Below are 18,316 nucleotides of genomic sequence, written 5' to 3' on the forward strand. Positions count from 1 at the left end.
CATGGCCTGAAACCAAATAAGCACTACGTTCTTGTGCTTCAGATTTTTCTAAAGTCTTCTGGGGTTTTATTAAGTTCTGGGTGTTCTTTCTACAAGATCACTAATATGTGGAAGTACCTGTTTATTTAGAAGTTGATTACAGGGTGTTTTTTTTAAAAAAAAAATCAGTTATCTTTTAAAACATGAAAAATTAGTAGAAATGGAAACAAAACTGATGAAAACCTTAGATGAAAACCTTCCTTCTTAAAAAGTAGAGTGAAACTTAATAGAATTGCTTTGTGGGAATGTTCTATTGTTTCCATTTAATATTGGGTGCTTACCATAAGAAAAAGATTGAGTGCTTTTATAGTTTCAATTATATTTTTGTCTACTTTTTTTTTTTTTTTTGCGGTAGGCGGGCCTCTCACTGCCGTGGCCTCTCCTGCTGCGGAGCACACGCTCCGGACGCGCAGGCCCAGCCGCGCTGTGGCACGCAGGACCCTCCCAGACCGGGGCACGAACCCGTGTCCCCCGCATCAGCAGGCGGACTCCCAACCACTGCGCCACCAGGGAAGCCCTCTTTGTCTACTTTTAATTAACAATATTAGGTGCCATTTCTGTTCATTCTTTAGGACTTCTATTTAATAATGATAGCAAAGGATAATAACTGACATTCGTGAGGCTTCCTGGAGAGGTACCTGTAAATTGTATTCATTACTCACCTAGCAGAAGCTTCTACCTGAAATCTATTTTACTCCTGAGTTATAAATTATCAACTGCTTTTATTCACTTAACAATTATATGTCAAATGCCTACCATGTACCAGGCACAGACTCTTGGATGAGTAAACTGAATTTCTAACCTAAGGTGCTCAACGATTTAGTGAGAGCAAAATGTAGATAAACAGATGTATTACTGAGAAACTTCCACAGATTGTGCTTCCGTTTGTGCCAATCTAGAGTTCTAGTAGTTTGATTATTTCATTTGATTATTTATTGATTATTTCAGGATCCGGGGCACTAGTGACTAATTCTGTCCTGTAGTATTCCTTAATACTCACTAAGAAAAACAGGAATAGGTTTTGCAGCTTTTTTTTTCTCCACTGTATACTTTTTAATAACTTGATACCTCCCTTGGACAAGATGCATGCGTGCATCTACCCTAACTCACCAATCACAAATGTGTTTGTAAATAATAAAAAGATAAGTATACTTCCAAATGCAGATAACCTTATTTTGCTGTTATAAGTTGAGAGGAGTTGTAATAGAAAACCGACCATGCTATATCCAATTACTGCCAAAACAGAGAGCTATGGATCCAACATTCCAGAACCAAGGTGAGTGACTTTGGTAAATGATTCTGACATTTAACTGGCTAGGAGTCAATAAACCTATTTAGCAAGTTAGTTTATTTGGTTACCAAGAGTGTGTTTTGAAAACACAAGGAATACTCAAGGGGCTTTGCTTGAATCCTCAAATGCCTTATAAGGAATACTCGGGAAGTTATTGCTCAGTGTTAAATGCTTTGATAAAGCTTTCCATTTTGTTATGGTTAAGGTAGGCATGTAGTTATATTTGCTTCAAAGGGGTTCCAGGATTAAGTTGAGGAGATCATACTGTAAGATGTGCAGTGGGGGGCCTTTGCTGCCTTTCCATATATATGAGCTCTGAATGAAAACCCTAAACTTCTTAAGAATCTTAGCCAAGCCCAGCCTGTCTCCACTGGCCACCTCCATCTTCCAATGTGGAAGCAGAGTGGCCTTCTATTTGGGCAACTTCTTTCAGTTTCCTCCATCCTACAGCCAACATGGTTCTTCAGCTAGCTGCATCACAGGAACATGGCAGGAAGTGTAACATCTAACTACTGTCCATTGGCACTTACCAAAAATTTGGTTGATGCAAACCAGTCTAAACTAAGGAATATTTTAAGAACAAGTTCCGTAAAATTTAATTTTTTTTATACAAATAAACATTGTGAAATTTTAGGGGGCAATAATGAATCATCCCCTTCTCTCCCTTTTAATTTCGGAACCAATTAAGAAACAGACCAGAGTTAGACAGATGGAGCCAAAAAAAGAAAAAGAAAAATCAGCTTTATTATTGGTAAAGTTGGCCTGGAGAACATGGTTTGATCTATGACCACATCGGGCTTTCTACAGGTTCCCTTCATCTTGGAAGCATTTGCAAGTGCAAAGAAAACTGTTCTACCTAGAAGAGTTATAGGTGCTCTATACCTCCTTGCAATAAATGAATGAATGAAGCAGTCAATCAAAAGTTACTTCTGCTTTCCTCAGAGGAACATCAACATAAATTCCACAGTACATGGAATCTTTTCATTTGTTCTGACCCTTGATGACCCTTTGCCTCTTCGGACTTGCCGGCTATTAGCATGACACCCTCAGAGGTGGCAGAAAGCTGGAGTGGCTTTCAGACTGAGCACTTCTGGTGCCAGTAAGAGGTCCCTTCAGCACCTTTTCCTCTTCCTCCTCTCCCTTCATCTTAAAATACAACATGTTATTTTCTGGTGGGAAGGTAGATATATTTGATTTCTGAGATTGGTTCAGTGCCTTAGACCAGCTGTTTTGGCTCAAGTATGATTAATTTAAACACCAGCTCCTGTTTAGTAACTTACTCTAATCAATCAACAGGTATTTATTATGTGCCTTTTAAGCAGAAAACAAAGAAAAATGCAAAACAAACCTATGACTCTTAAGAACATGGAGCCAGATCCAGCTGACGGTTATGTTATGCCAGTGTTTTCAAGACAGCAGAGGACCGAAATGCCTATCTCAAGAGTTCTAGCCTTAGAGTAGCCCTCACACAGTCCACCTTCCTTTTAGGTTTTAACTTTAAATAATCAGTTTTACTCACAATAAAGGTGGACAGGACAATGTGACTTGGACCTGAGACTAAAATAGCACTTCCTTTTAGGGAACTAACATTTATTAAGTTAGGCTAAAATAGCATTTCCTGTAGGGAATTAAGATTTATTAAATTAAAGTTAATTGGCCTCTGGTGATGGGCCTCCTGACTCACCCGTTCACAGACAAGAAAGCTGGCAAGAAGATCAGAAGCCTAGCTGACCCTACCTGGGGAAAGTTTGCTTACTTCCTGGATCTTGAAGCACAGGTGAACCCACTGCCCATGAGCACAGCCCATCCAAACCAGTAAGAGAAAAGATTGGCTGTCACTTACTTTTCAATTCAATGACCAGAGTCCTTGGAAAAATCATGGCTCGGTGGCTTTCAGGCTCTTCACCAATCACATTAGCTCGTCTTCCCAGGAGAAAAGTGACAGGAGACATCCAGAAGTGTTATATTGTCCCATCTGTGAGGGGAATGGAATTTCCCTCTTTTGAAAAAGAATGAAAAGGGAAATAAAATTCTCCCCAACACCAAAGTTTTCTACAGGGGTAGACCTCACAGGGCAGTCCCAGCGACCGTCATAGGTTGTTTAGGTTTAGGTTGTCCTGAACACAACTGCAGGCTTTCCTGTAGAACTCTATTTAATCTCTGCAGAAATTCTGATGTAAGAACTATCTTAACTTCTGATTGAGACCCTCATCAGAACATAAAAGAAGACAGAATAATATTTACCATACATAAAGAGATTTGAGCCTACAAGCAGAATCTGATCTCCTCATTTTTCCCACTTGGGAAAGTAAAACATTTTTAATATATTTTTTCTTCCCTCCCCTCCTCCCAAAATGCAGGAGCTAATTTGCCTGAAGTAACCCATAACGAAGCCTAGCAAATCTGTCTCTTGTGTTTGATTCCAATTCCTTTCCATCACTGTAGCATTCTTCTCCTCGGATTGTTGTCAGGTTTAAAGAGGTATCATAGTTGAAAATGTTTCGCCCATTGCCTAACATTTTAAGTCCCATTATCTCTGGGTTTGGATCCTGGCTCTCTCATATACTAGCTCTGTGACCTTGGAGAAGCCACTACAATCTCTCTGAGGTTGAGTTTATTTTTCATCACAGGGCAAGTGCTTATTAATTTTAGTGCCTTTCCTTCCAATGTTAGAAATGAATTAGATATCGTAGAATTAGAAATATATATTTTGTAGGCTGGCTATCCCTGCCAGCCTCCTGCTTTGTCTTCCCATCCACACCACTTTTCTGCAGGCAGCAAATGCAGTGGAAAATATTTGAACTTTTGAATGAAATCGTCATGGGTTTGAATTTCTGTTCTGCCATTCATTAGCTGTGTGACTATGGGTAAATCATCCGAAAGGTCTCATTTTTTTACTGTGCTAAAAAATGTTATCACGATGAGAAGAGAGACCTATATTCAGACTCATATCTGAAAGAAGAGAATTATAGTACATCAACTATCAGACTTTTTTCTGCGTTTTAGAAAGTAGCTTATATATTAGAGAAGTTTCATGTCTTTAATGATTCATTCACTTGTCAGGCATACCTGTGCACTGTTCGTGCAAACGTACACACTACACTCAAACAGGTCAGCTTCCTTCCCGGGTGGTGCCGACTTCTTTGGAAAAGCCACAGCTTGGTGCCAGTGACAACTGGCAATTTCTGTTACTGTGATGAGTGAGGATGGGTTAATCCCTATGCCTGTCAGGTTTGGCCAACCACCAACAAATTTCCCTTCATCAAATGTAAGTATGTGTCCTGCCAAGTACTTTCCACTTACTTTTTAAGCTTCATGTTTTTCATTGGAAACTTAATGCATGTGTGCTGAGTTATTTGCTGAACTCAGAATATTACTGGGCAAATGCAGTCTGTATCCAAAAAATTCCCTCCTCACAAAAGAACCCATGGTAAATATCCACATTTTTCCTTCCTTCTTTTCTTTTATTTTTTTAAACAAAATTTTTAATTTTAATTAGGATCAGAACTAAAAGAAGCCTAGTTTGGTCCTGAAGTTACATAAAAGTTATATTGATTACACCCATCACTAGTCTCTGAACATACAAGCTAAAAGAATCACACCAAAATAAGCAATCTGCCATCACTCAGACAAAATATAAGTTCTGTATTGACCTATTTTCAGGTTCCTCTTTCTTCACAGAAAGAGAAATCAGGTATTAAGGCTCCCATTTTACAGCTGAGGACATTGTCTTAGCTATAAAATCAACAACTTGCTTATCTTGGTCACCTGATCTACATTGTGGAAAGGAAATTTGAGAATGAGAGTTAAACACAGCTGAGAGTTAAACTCAGATAATTATTACATTTGATCTAGAAAAGAGGCATTTTGCAATATCTTCAGTGGGAGAATACATTTTAGCACCCAAAGGGAATTGTAGCAGCAGCCTGTGTGCAGCTTTGCTCAGTGGGATGAGATGGGAGATGCTCACAAAGGCGCTCTATCATCAGGTTTCTCATGCACTAGAGATGCCATATTTAGGCACAGAGGTGGACTTTTTTAGAGCCACGTTGTATAACAGATTCTCTCGTTCTGAATATTCAGTCCATCCATAACTCCCTTGCCCGTCCTTGGCCACTGGCCCAGCCCCAGAAGATTGTGTTAAAACAACGGACCTCTTGCCAGATTAGGCTTGAATTCCCTTACAGTTCCCTCATCCATATTTATGACTTCTACTCCCACATCTATCCCAAACTGATATGTTTAGCCCTGATCCTCTCATTTGCCTTCTAGTCTCACTTCAACAATTCACCTGATTTCAACACATTCCTCTGCTTGAATACTTGCTAACAACGTACTCAAATATAATCAGTGTTATTACTGAAACATCTTGGAAAGAGAGCTGGGGTTTTAGGCTCCTTTCCCCAATATATTGATTCCCCTTCCTAGATTTATTTGCTTCTACCAATGATGCCACCATAATTACGAATTTGCAGTCATTATTGATTTCTGCCTCTCTATAAATCCAGTCTTTCACTGAGTCTATAGTTTTTGCTTCACGTTGTGTCTCTTATCTCCTTCCTATGGGTTATAATAAACTCCAATTCAGGCTCTCATCCCTTCATGTTTGCACAAGTTTAATGGTTTCTCAGTTTCTCTATCTTCACTCTTTTCTTCTCCAATCCATCCTGCTCTAGTAATAATTTCTCATCACTACTGGGTTATATCCAAGTGTCTCATCCTGGATTTAAAATTGTTTTTGTTTTTGTTTTTGCGGTACGCGGGCCTCTCACCTATGTGGCCTCTCTCGACGCGGAGCACAGGCTCTGGACGCGCAGGCTCAGCGGCCATGGCTCACGGGCCCAGCCGCTCCGCGGCGTGTGGGATCTTCCCCTCCACGGCGTGTGGGATCTTCCCGGACCGGGGCACGAACCCGAGTCCCCTGCATCGGCAGGTGGACCCTCAACCACTGCGCCGCCAGGGAAGCCCTAAAATTGTTTTTAATGTGGTTCCACCTCACTAATCCACCTTTACTTTCAACGACCTGTCACACATACCCTCCCACCCTTGTTAGGTCAAGCTCTGCACCTCTTAAGAACACACTATGCTTTTTCCCACCACTGTTCTGCCATACTTACATTATGAGTCACACATAGCCCAGCTACAGGGCTAAAGGAGCTGGACAAAGACCTGCACAAGGAATGATAAATAATTTGGGAGGTAGATTCCCAAATCTATCTAGACAAGTGTAACAAGTAGAATAGAGTTTGGGAAATATATGGGAACATAAAATTGGGGGTAGTCTGGGCAAGCAGTTCCTTTCAGAAAGAGCCAAACTTCAAGAGTGGAAATGGACTAGTATATGGATGACAGAGACAAAGGATCCAAGATAGCCATTCTGAGAAACCTAGGTATACAGGCAGCACCTGGTGGTAGTAAAGTCCCCGCATTCAGGTGAAATGGGATTTCCATCCTGGGAAGAGGAGGTATGACAGGGGCAAGAAAAGCCTCCCATTGTAGAAGAGTTGGTTTTCATGTAATTTATCGGGCAGGATAAGTCACAAAGAGTAAGACAAGCAGGAATATAGTTACAGGATGGTTCTCTAGAACAAGGCAGAAACTTGTCAAAATGGGGTCACACAATCAAAGCTGATCAGCATCAGTAACAGAGTCCACTGCCCCCCAAAACCCAGGGCTAAGAATATGTGTTCCAGAGCCTGAGGCGGAATCTACCATAGTAAAAAACTTTGGATTTGAAATTCATTCTCCTGCCATCGTGCTCAAGTTCCTTAACTTTTGTGAGGCTTGATTTCTTTATATATAAAAGTGGGGAAAATGATAAATATTTTACAGATTTGGTATGATGATTAAATAAAGTGCCTTCTATGGTATCTATTGTTTAATAATAGGCTCGCTGTCCTCTGTCAGAGCTTCTGAAATCACCCCTGCCCAAGACAAGGACTGACTCTACTGGTTGAGGTGGTGCTAAGCCCATGGGTGGGGTGTAGCCATTCCACAGATGGCAGAGAAGATTCCAGAGGCAAGAAATCAGGCAAGGCCGGATGCTGGGATGCCTTCCTTCCCCTCTCCTCTTCCCCCCTCCCCCCATCTCTACCAATCCTGAACATGTCTCATTATCAACACAACCCCACATCTTCTGAGAAGCCAATACTGTCCTAGGGATTTCTCTGTTCTTTTAGCCCCTTTTGAACAGGCATCTTACTATACTTAACCGTACTTAACCGTACTACAGTCCCAGTTTTGACTTCTTTCAAGTAATCCCTAAGGTTTGTAGCATTGACATTTGCAATCTTGCAAAGGCATAACTTCCATTCAAGAGTTCTGCAAAGCTGGCTTGAGGTAGTGGGTCACTCGCCAAGTGAGTGAATCCAGAAAATCAGCCTCCATTGTAGTCCAACATACTTTAGATGATATCAAGTTGTTGCTACATGAATATTTTATGGGGGAGTTATATGCTATTATGGAATTTGAGGATTGGGAATTTTCTAAATTCTCTGGATGAATTCCTTGATAACACCAATGGCCCACAATATAATTTATTGTTTTTTAGTTTCCTCTTGTTCTTTAGCCAGATTTGCTCAGCTAATGTCAAGCCTCTCTATGAATGAGCCGAATTTGTTCTTTCTCTTGGTTCTCCCAAAATTTAGCCCAAAGTTGCCTTCATAATGAGCATTCAACCTGCAGTTGTTGAATTGATTCAATGACTACAACTTGTTACCATTTTAATTTTTGTAATTCTAGATAGTCATTTTCTTCAATTGCCTAGTTACATCTGACATAAACTATGACATTTTCCCTAGCATGAGAAAAAGGGAAGTAAAATACAAAAGAATTGGGTCTACTACTCATTTTTTTTTTTAAACAAGAAAAGCACTACAAACCATTTGCAGGGAAATTTTGGCTACACATCATCCTTGTCACCAGTTGGCTTATGAATAATCAGGGTAATTTACATTACCTTCTTCTGTTTACAGACTGTATATCTGTCTTCCAATGGATTTTCCACTTGTTCTAATGACTTGCTGAAATGGAAAAATACTCAACCTCCTTTACAAAGTAATGATTATCAGTACCCAACCACATCTCCCTGCTTCCAGATTAGTTTTTTCGCTTTCATTTTTAAAGAATGTTCTTTTACTATGGAAAATGACACCAGGACTTTCTGGCTAATTATGGGTACAAATATAACACATGAATTACTCCTGACATCACACACACACACACACACACACACACATTTAGCCCATCCGTTGAAAAGCGGCTATAACGTTTTTATGTGTAGGACTCTAACCTTTTCTATTTTGTCCAACTTATTGTTTTACCCTGTGCAGTGGCCTTGGATTGAATTCCAGTTTTTCACTAATACTCCCCGCCCCACACACATTCACACACCATTTCCAGTGCCATCACTCTAGCTCAAACCTTCATCATTTTACACCTGGACTACCTTGATAGTCTTCCAGAGGCAATTTTGGATTGGTCACTTTTCCTTTTAAATCATTCTGTACGTTGCTTCTGTGCTTGCAGCCGTATAACCCTGCTCCTGCCCTCAGCGCAAATACAAAGGCCTCTACAATATAAATCTAACGTCCTGCCCAGACTTGTCTTCTATTCCGCCTCATCCCTTCCCCCTTCCACCCCCTGCAATACACACCCTCTGCCTGCCTAGCTGTCCCTTGAATGTTGGCTGTGCTTTCTCACTGGCATAGCTTTGTTCCTGCCATACCCACCTGCCATGTTCTCTCTTCCCACCTCTACCTAAATTTTATTTACACTTCAAGGCCTGTACCAAAAGTTTACTCCATAAACCCTTTCCTGAACAAATTACCTAAAGTCCCACCCTTAACCCTATATCATAAGCACATATTACTAGGCTATGTGTCTAGTAGTCACTATTTACTGCCTTATTTTGTAGTTGTTTACACTCAGTAAATATTTGTTCACCAGATGAATATTCTCTAACTATATTATATTTTCAGCACAATAATGGAATACACTAATAGAGAAATCTATTGGGGGGCATACAAATCGGAGCTCAGAAATTCATGTAACTATGAACTGCAGTTTGAACAATTTCATAAAGTATAATCTCTCAGTAAATATGATTACAGATGGCGATATGAAAACACCACGTGGAAAATAAATTTTTTCTGCATTCACTCAGCATACTTGAACCAGAACAGTGGCTATTTCATAATTCTGAGTCCCTTGGTCCGATACTTAATCTGTATCCCATATTATCACTCATCCACACTTGTATGATCTCAACTTAAACACTACAGAGGGAAAAAAACTCTTGGTGGTTGAGAAATAAAGTTGTACACATTTTATATTATATCCTGTGTTTAAATGAACTTAAAGGGAAATCTTCCTGGATGAAAACAAATAATATTAATTTTATTAATGATGGCTCCTACTAGCAATGATACATATGTACAGTGTATTAAAATCTTTTTCTCTGTTTTCTGGAAAATTTTCAACTCTTTTTTTTTTTTGTGGTACGTGGGCCTCTCACTGCTGTGGCCTCTCCCGCCGCGGAGCACAGGCTCCGGACGCGCAGGCCCAGTGCCGTGGCTCACGGGCCCAGCCGCCCTGCTGCATGTGGGATCTTCCCGGACCGGGGCACGAACCCGTGTCCCCTGCATCGGCAGGCGGACTCCCAACCACAGCACCACCAGGGAAGCCCTTTCAACTCTTTTTAGTGTATTTTTCCTTTGTGGGCCCATTCAGGACTTATACCTTCCTGAGAAAAAAGTTGTTATATCTTATATATAATATATATACTAATATATCTTCTTCCTTAAAAAGTTGTTATTCTGCCTATGCTCCCTCGTATTTTTTCCAGACCATGATCTTCCATTTTCTGGCTGGTTTTCCTGATAGAGTATAACCACACTTACGCACATACCCACACTCCTAAAACTATCTGGTGTTTGGTTAGTGAGTTCTACCTAGTTTCTTCCCTGGCCTATGTCCCCCAGGAGCTGTGGGACTGCAGTGATTCACACTCCTTCCTTCTTCACCCCTCTTCCAGCACACACACAAGCCATCATCCCAGAATCAGATGGGACTCATTTTATAGGAAAGTGTTTGGACTTAGAGCCATATGTGATTTCATTTAAGATTAAAAAGAAGAAAAAGAACTCCACCAGTGTCACCATCACCATTCAGAGTACCTGTCCCAATCACAGTATAATGTAGCTGGAAAGGAAAGGTGTATAGACCATCTGATCCAGTGGTTTTCAAATTTAGATCTATAAAATGGATCAAAGTGGGCTTGCTATGCTTAAAAAGGGAAGGAAGAAAGGACTCTGTGTCCTGGCAGTAGCCTGTGAAGCACAGCCTCCCCACAGAGCAGTCTATAAACCACTAATCTGAGCTAAATGTCACAGTCTGCAGATGAGGAAACTGAGCCCAGAAATTTCGGTTAAGTGACTCTCTCATGGTCATATAACCAGTGTATGGCAGAGCTGATTCTAGATCCCAAGTTACTAAGCACAGTGTTCTTTCCCGGGCTTTCCCACAGCACCAGAAAACTGCTAAATCAAGGGCTCATTTCTACTCATTGGACTAGCCCAATTCATCTCTGTGCCCAGCCCAAAAGCAGTGGACGAGAACTAGTGTTTTCCTAGCCGAAAATCTTTCATTATTGAAGGATTTTCACGATTAACCGAAATCACCCAAAATATCAGAAACAATGTGGCAAAACACAAGGGACAGCACTGCCTGCATTTTTAGTTGGCCCACCTGTTCCAGGATGGGCTCTCTAGCTAAGTAGCCAACAGCTTCATAACCGACCTGCCTCATAAGCCCAGCCCAGAACACCAAGCACACCCTGAGTCTGCTCATCCCCTTGAGGGTAGTCTCCTCTTTTCCCCATCAACAAGCTGGGAAGCTAAGCATAGGCATCAGCAGGCCTTGGTGGTGGCCAATTAGAGCAGAGTCCCAACAGAGCTACCATTATAGGCCCTCCACATTGGTACCCTCCTCCACAAGCCATCTTTGTGATTAATGTAATCACCATAATTGCTGGCCTCCTTTTTGAGTCTTGGCCACATGGGGAAGAGATGAATATTTTCCCTGAACGCATTCTTTCCAAAGGACTGTATGTCCTTAGTAGTGGAACATGATGTCATGAGTTCTGATGAGGGGAGTGCCCTACAGAAGCTGAAGATTGGCCCCAAAGGCCTAAGGGAGCCAGTTCAACTCTTATCCCGCAGCTGCATCCCTGTGGCCACGTGCAGCCAGTTACTCTGTAATTAACAAAAACAAGCCTGTGACTATTGCTATTGTACTTTTTACTCTATACCTTTTGAGGGAATATTGGGAAATAAAATCTTCCTTTTCCCTCATGCTCCTTAGACTTGGCACATAATAATTTTTGTTGTTGTTGTTGTTGTTGTTTTTCTCCTGGTCAGGAGTTAACGCTTCAGTCAGACAGGTCTGATTGGAAACCTGGTTTCCATCCAGAAAAAAATAGTTGGTCATTCCCAACCTAGACCATTTGAGGGCAGCATAGCCTTAAGAGAGTGTGTTTTGACCAGCTAATATGCAGCCTTAAGGAGGGAATAGGCAGTGTGGGTTTCACATACACACTACTGCTACTGGAATTCAGGAAATAAACCGTGAACAATGAGAAAACACTCCCTGGGAGTCATCTCAAATTTAAGGATGAACGAATAGATGCCTAACTTTAAATGTACTTACATAATTTTCTTATATAACATAATCGCTTGAGGCAGGCACAATATAAACCATAGGAGGTGAGATTTAAAACTGGAGTGCTATCAAAAAAAAAAAAAAGAAAAAAGCTAAAAACAAAAATAGCTAAAGTAAAATATATTAACCTGGGAAAAAAATCAGATATGTTTGCAGGTCCTTATGCTCCTCTTGGGGGACACATAGTACTTCACAACTAACATGTCCCTATTATAACCTCTTTTAACCTAAGCAGAAATGCTGCCTCTCTGCATTTCTTCCATATTTTGGGAGTAAATCCAGGATGGGCAAGTGAAGATAAAGGGAGGAGGCTTAGGAGGAAAGGGAGGAGAAGGAAGAAGGCATTGCACTCTGTCCTTGGAGAATCACCGGTAATGAATTCTAGGGAAAAGTCTACATTGACCCAAATCACAGGGAGGTACACTGACTCCACTCATCTCCCACCCCTCCCCAGTAAACTGTACATACCTTTTGGTAGTTTTCACAGGATGTTAATAAGAAAATTGCAATTGATCAGCCTAGTGTGATAGTGATGTTTAAGTTCTCTCTCCAAATATCACTGCATAAGTTACCTAAATAACGGAGACCAATGGCTGTCTCCCAGAAAGTCATCTGGAAGGAATTCTACGTTCCTGCCTCTGCTTTTCTTTATGGGCTACAGAAAGAACATGATAGTGCTTGAACACATTTCCCAGATTATTCAAAGAGACCAAACTTACTTTCAGCACAGCTCTTTAGAGGTTGTGATGGTGGGGAAGCAAACCTCCAAAAGCAAACTCAGTCTCTCTCAAGCATGGAGGCAAGCTCAGCTACTTTTCTGAGAGGGCCAAGGTGACATGGCGTGCATGAACTCCTTGGTTTTCCTCCCTTCGTTTCAATTTTTCCCCTTCGATCTCTTACAGGATCTTGTTCCATCAAATATCTTCCTAACTCCACCCTTTTCTCTTCAACCTTTTCTGCTACACTTGCGGAGAAAGTCCTTTATCTGCCTTATTCCCTTTTCCAGGTCCTTTCCTCTCTCCCTCCATTCACAGTAGATTTCTTGAGAGGAAGGTGTCCCCAGGGCCTCCGTACCTTTGTGTTCCTTCACTCGCTCCCTTAATATGAGTCTGCCCTCACCACTCTTCAGCAGTTACCCTTTAAAGCTCATCAGTAACCTGCTCATCACCAGGTGGTCCACTGATTTCTTTTCAGCCGTTTCTCCTTACTGCATCACATCCCTATTACCACGGCTTGGTATTGACCAGAAATCCTCCCACCCCTCCCCCTTTGAAATTCTTTCTCCCCCTAGATTCAATAACACATGTCCTCACTCTCTGACCATTTCTCCTCAGTCTCTGTTGACCCCACTTCTTCTACAGCCCCCTTAAATGTGGGAATTTTTCAGTACTCAGTAGCCCCTTAATCTTCCTCTATCGAGCTCATCCAATCCCACAGCTTTAACTACCACCTCTTTGCCCTTGACTTCCCAGTATATATTTCTCTTCCAAGCTATGTATCAATAGTTCACCTTCTAATGGGATATTTGTCATTTCTCAAACAAAAATTTCCAAAATAGACCTCATCTTTCCCACACAGCCTCCTCATCTCCCTGTCACAAATAACTTCCCCTCCCTACCATTCCTGAAGTCTCAAGACAAAATTTCAGTCATCTTCGACTCCTACTGTGCCATTTGTAAACTGATTGGACATTGGGAGTAAAGGATGATGAAATATCCTTTTAGAGTCTCCTTTATATTTACAGTAACTGTACTCTACTTCAAGCCTTCATTTCATCACCTGGACTTTTGCAATGTGAAACTGGTGTCTCTGTCATTAACCTTTCTCTTCTCCATTACTATCCAACCAGTATTGGGCCATAAGCTATTTTCCCAAACAGTCCTCTCCATACAAAAGAAATAGGTAGCATTAGTGGCTTCCAGAACAAATGGCTGAGGGACAAGGGTGGAAGGAAGGGAAATTTTACATTTATGTACTATCTTGTTTCTTTAACATTCTGTGCTCCATGGATATACTAGCTACTAAGAATACTGTTTAGGGCTTCCCTGGTGGCGCAGTGGTTGGGAGTCCGCCTGCCGATGCAGGGGACACGGGTTCGTGCCCCGGTCCGGGAAGATCCCACATGGCGCGAAGCGGCTAGGCCGGTGAGCCATGGCCTCTGAGCCTGCGCGTCTGGAGCCTGTGCTCCGCAACGCGAGAGGCCACAGCAGCGAGAGGCCCGCGTACCGCAAAAAAAAAAAAAAAAAAAAGAATGTGTATATATTTGTATAACTGAATCATTTTGCTGTACAGCAGAAATTAACACATTATAAATCAACTAAACTTCAATAAAAAAAGAATACTGTTTAAGTTAAACACTGTGTTACCCATAAAATTAAAAAAAAGAAACATCCATTTCAGTTCATCTTCTCAAAATCCTGCATACATTGCCTTTAGGACAAAAATCAAACTTTGGCCTATTGTTCAAAGCTCTCTGAGGTATGGTCACAGCCCACCCTTCTAGCCTTCTCTTCTACTCTGCTTCTGTCTCCGCTCTTAACACACTCCACAGGCCAGGCACATGCCATCAATCTGGATCAATCGTCTCTGCCTTTGTTTAAATATTTCCTTCTGCTTGAGGTGCTTTTCTTCATACCAGATGCAGTCCTACCTTCCTTCCAGCTACACCTCAGATGGTGCCGCTCCCAAAGTGCTTTCTTAAATCCCAGCATTTAGAAGGACTCCTCATCTGCAGGTTTCCTAGCCTAAGCACTTGATTCTATCGAAGTCAGCCTGGTTTTGAAGTTATCTGTGCACATGACTATTCTTAATGCTGTTCAATGCTTTTCACATGCTGGGTTCTCAGAAAATGTTTTCTGAATGTCATTGGCCCTTGATACACTAAGAAATCCAAAATTAGAATTGCTTGGATATGAGATCCAATGGCATCTTCATGTCATTACTGGTGCTTGGCATTGTCGTTAAGAAGTACAAAGCTTGATGGGTCCCCTTTAGGTCAGTGCTTCTCCAATTGTGGTCCTAGACCACCTGCTACAGGAATACCTGGAGTGCTTGCTAAAATGCAGATTTCTGGGCTCCAATTGAGATTGGTCCAGAATCTCTGGGGGTAGGGCTTGGCAATCTGTAATTAAAGCAAGCATCCCGGGACTTCCCTGGTGGTCCAGTGGGTAAGACTCCACACTCCCAATGCATCGGGCCTGGGTTCGATCCCTGGTTGGGAAACTAGATCCTGCATGCGTGCCACAACTAAGAAGTCCCCACGCCGCAACTAAAGATCCCACACACAGCAACTAAAGATCCCGCGTGCCATAACGAAGACCCGGCGCAACCAAAATAAATAAATATTAAAAAAAAAAAACCAAAAAGCAAGCATCTCAAGGTGATCCTCACATACACTCAAGTTTGAGAGCCTCTGCTCTAATCGGATAGAGCAGGGTTTGGGGGAAGGTTTTTAGAGGAGAGAATCCCTGTGATTTCTTCCCTGAGATTTTCAAGCTGATCCTGCTTGTCTGCTCAACATTCCTCAGCTTCTGCCAGTCCTTCAACCCTGCTGCCCAGCCTGCTCCATGTGCCTGGCTGTGCCTCGTGCTCCTGGAACAGGACTCGCCCTCTGTCTCTCCTTTCAGGACATTGACAGCAGAGCTGTCAAGCTGATTCCCTGTAGTAGCTGGCACTGGCACCTCTTGACTGGAGAGCGGTGCCTCAGATTTCGACAATAATCTCATCTTTTTCCAGGTTTGAGAGGTGGCAGTAGGCATATGTGGCCATTTCCATTGTCTTCAGTCTACAAGTGGGCTAGAGTTAGAACTAGGCTGAACCACTGTGGGTGGCAGGGAGCACAGTCCTTTACTGAGAGGGATTTCGGCCAGTAACTCTACCTCCACATCGTCCCACACTCTATTTCAGGCTGACAGTTGTACACGCTCTTCCTTTTTCCATCTCATCTAGCCATTAAATAAATGCCCTGGCTGGATCAGAGGAACCAGGAAACAGAATGTTATTCAGTGCTATTGACATTGCCCCTTAAAGCTTCCAACAACTTCCCCTATCAACATCTCCGAAAGGGCCAAAAACTTCCAGTGGGTTGCTGTTGCCCATTCATGTGTATTGCACATGTAATCTATGTCTCTCTGAATAAAACCACCACGGTTTTGCTGAATTATGCCAAGACAAAGTCTTCTTTAGATATCTCATTATCCGTATCATTGTTTTAGGTGAAATTACAAATAAATAATCTCTAATGAGTTAATTACAGATATCCAGATGGACAAGTGTAAAAGTTAATTGACTGGATCGAGTTCACAGAACAAGTTAATAAAGGTAGAACAGATGAAGAATTAAGGTCTAATAATTTTCTTCTAGGACTATAATAAAATTTATTTTCTCTCAGAACACAGAGCAACCCACCCAAATAACATCAAGGAAAAATCTAAAATATGCTTTTCATTCTTTAGACTTTCCCTTTGATTCAAAGAAAACGTTGCTTTAGTTATTTCTAGTTTTACTTTCTTCAGTTATTAAAATATCTAATATGTACCAGAATTTCTGCTTTTAGACTCTTTTCTCCACTTAATACTGATACATCTAAGAGTAGACAAAGAATTAGATGGCTGTTTAAATATACTAGCAGTGCTATTGCTATGTTCCATTTTTATTTTTAAAATAGTCATTTTTATAGTCACTTATTCCATCTCTAATGGAATACCTAGCATTCACCGCTAGGTATTTACCCATCTCTAGGTGTTTTACATGCTTTTCTATATTCACAAAAACCTATATGGGATATATTATCATCATGACTCTACAGAAAAGGAAAATGACTCAGAAAAGTTATGTAATATGTGAAGTTACTATCTTAGTGCCTGATGTGTAACAATTTCTCAATAAATATTAGCTAAAATTATCATTATTTTCCCCACGTTCATACAAGCTACTAAATGGGGGAATCTGAGTTCAAACTCAAGTAAAACAGAGCACTTTTGCTACTATGCACACACTGCCTCAATTTTCAGACTCAATTTCATGAGCAAAAAGCTATTTTCATACTGTTTATTTGAACAGCTAGAGCAAACACTGTGTACATTTTATTTGTCTGTCAATATCTCTAACATTAATTTATGTACTTGTGCACCTGTGTGTTTTCATTCTGTTTTGGTTTTGTTTTTAGCTTTTCATATTGTATACGGTCATGTTTTTAAGGGCACCTTTAGACCAAGAAGGATGCTTATTTTCCCCGGAGATGCAAGGAAGGTGTTAATAGAGAGGCATATAAACATGAAATGAAACAGCCCTGTGCTAGGGAAGAGCAGGGAACTTCCCTAAAAGCCGAGGCTCTTAGCACAGCCTTATACAGCAGGTTGGGTGACACCTCTTTCTAAAATTAGGAATTGCTTGGACTCTGCAAGGTGGGACATTTAGATTCTGTTTTATTTCTAACTGACGTTTTGGAGAGTGCATTCAGTATTTCTTTTCGGAAAGCTCCAAGGATTGTTTCTCTATTCATGAGTTATTCTGAAGAAAATGTGTAAGAATTTGGACTTCTGCTTGTAGATAATAAATGACCATAGCTTTCATTTGGGGAGAGGGAAGGAATTCAATTTATAGTAAAATGAAGAGTTCCAGATCCAGACCTCCCAGCCCCTTTCCCTGCCAGCACAGATGTTAGAGCGACAGCAGCCTCCCGTTTGGCTCTGCCCAAGCACCCTTCAGACTTCCCTGCAAAGGTCAATGACTGAGGAGCTTCAAAAGGCAATGTGCACTTCTTTCTTACTCTCCTTTCTCTTCTCTTTTTAATTCTTCCTCCTAAAGTCTAGTAGCTTTGGTCTTAAAGGTCTCCATAGTTTGACAGAAGGCTCAACTTTGATTAAAATTTCTCTCAACTGGTTAAAAGTGATTAAAGGTCACTCAACTGGTGTGGATGATGAGCAGCAGGTCTTGCAGTTCCCTTCCTTGATTGAAAAAAAAAAAAAAAAGAATAAGGTGGTCACACCAAAACACCAAAAGGAGTCACTGAATTAGGCCAGAACCAAGCTTTGGAAATGCATCCTAATTCCTGGAACCAGTGATCTTACTTGCATAATTTTATGTTTACACACGAGGTAGCTGATTTGGAAAGACATCTTAGCTTGGTCTAGGCTGAGTCTCAAGCTGTGTTAGCCTGGTGCTCTTGCCAGAAGACTCTGATTACATTTGAAAGCATCAGGCCCTGGGTCATGATTATGCCTGTGAGACCCTGTGCCCAGCCTGGGGAGGAGATTGTCAGCTTCT

The 18,316-nt window shown here is 41.3% G+C and overlaps 1 protein-coding gene and 1 long non-coding RNA gene across 2 annotated transcripts in view; one reads left to right on the forward strand and one right to left on the reverse strand.

Annotated features, from left to right (window-relative positions):
* Positions 1-18,316, reverse strand: part of LOC113619054 (uncharacterized) — a 164,753-nt gene that overhangs the window by 111,334 nt on the left and 35,103 nt on the right. Inside the window, exons 8-9 of the long non-coding RNA XR_003432261.1 lie at positions 17,959-17,997; positions 3,174-3,329 (exon numbers count right to left, since the gene is read on the reverse strand). This is a non-coding gene — a long non-coding RNA (uncharacterized LOC113619054). The remainder of the gene's footprint in view (positions 1-3,173; positions 3,330-17,958; positions 17,998-18,316) is intronic.
* SYNPO2 (synaptopodin 2) overlaps positions 1-18,316 on the forward strand; it is a 169,341-nt gene that overhangs the window by 75,887 nt on the left and 75,138 nt on the right. The gene's annotated exons all lie outside the window — the stretch shown is intronic.

Source organism: Aethalodelphis obliquidens, unplaced genomic scaffold, assembly GCF_003676395.1.
Source record: "Aethalodelphis obliquidens isolate GAN/ISIS:26980383/991018 unplaced genomic scaffold, ASM367639v1 scaffold6, whole genome shotgun sequence".
Lineage (NCBI taxonomy): Eukaryota > Metazoa > Chordata > Mammalia > Artiodactyla > Delphinidae > Aethalodelphis > Aethalodelphis obliquidens.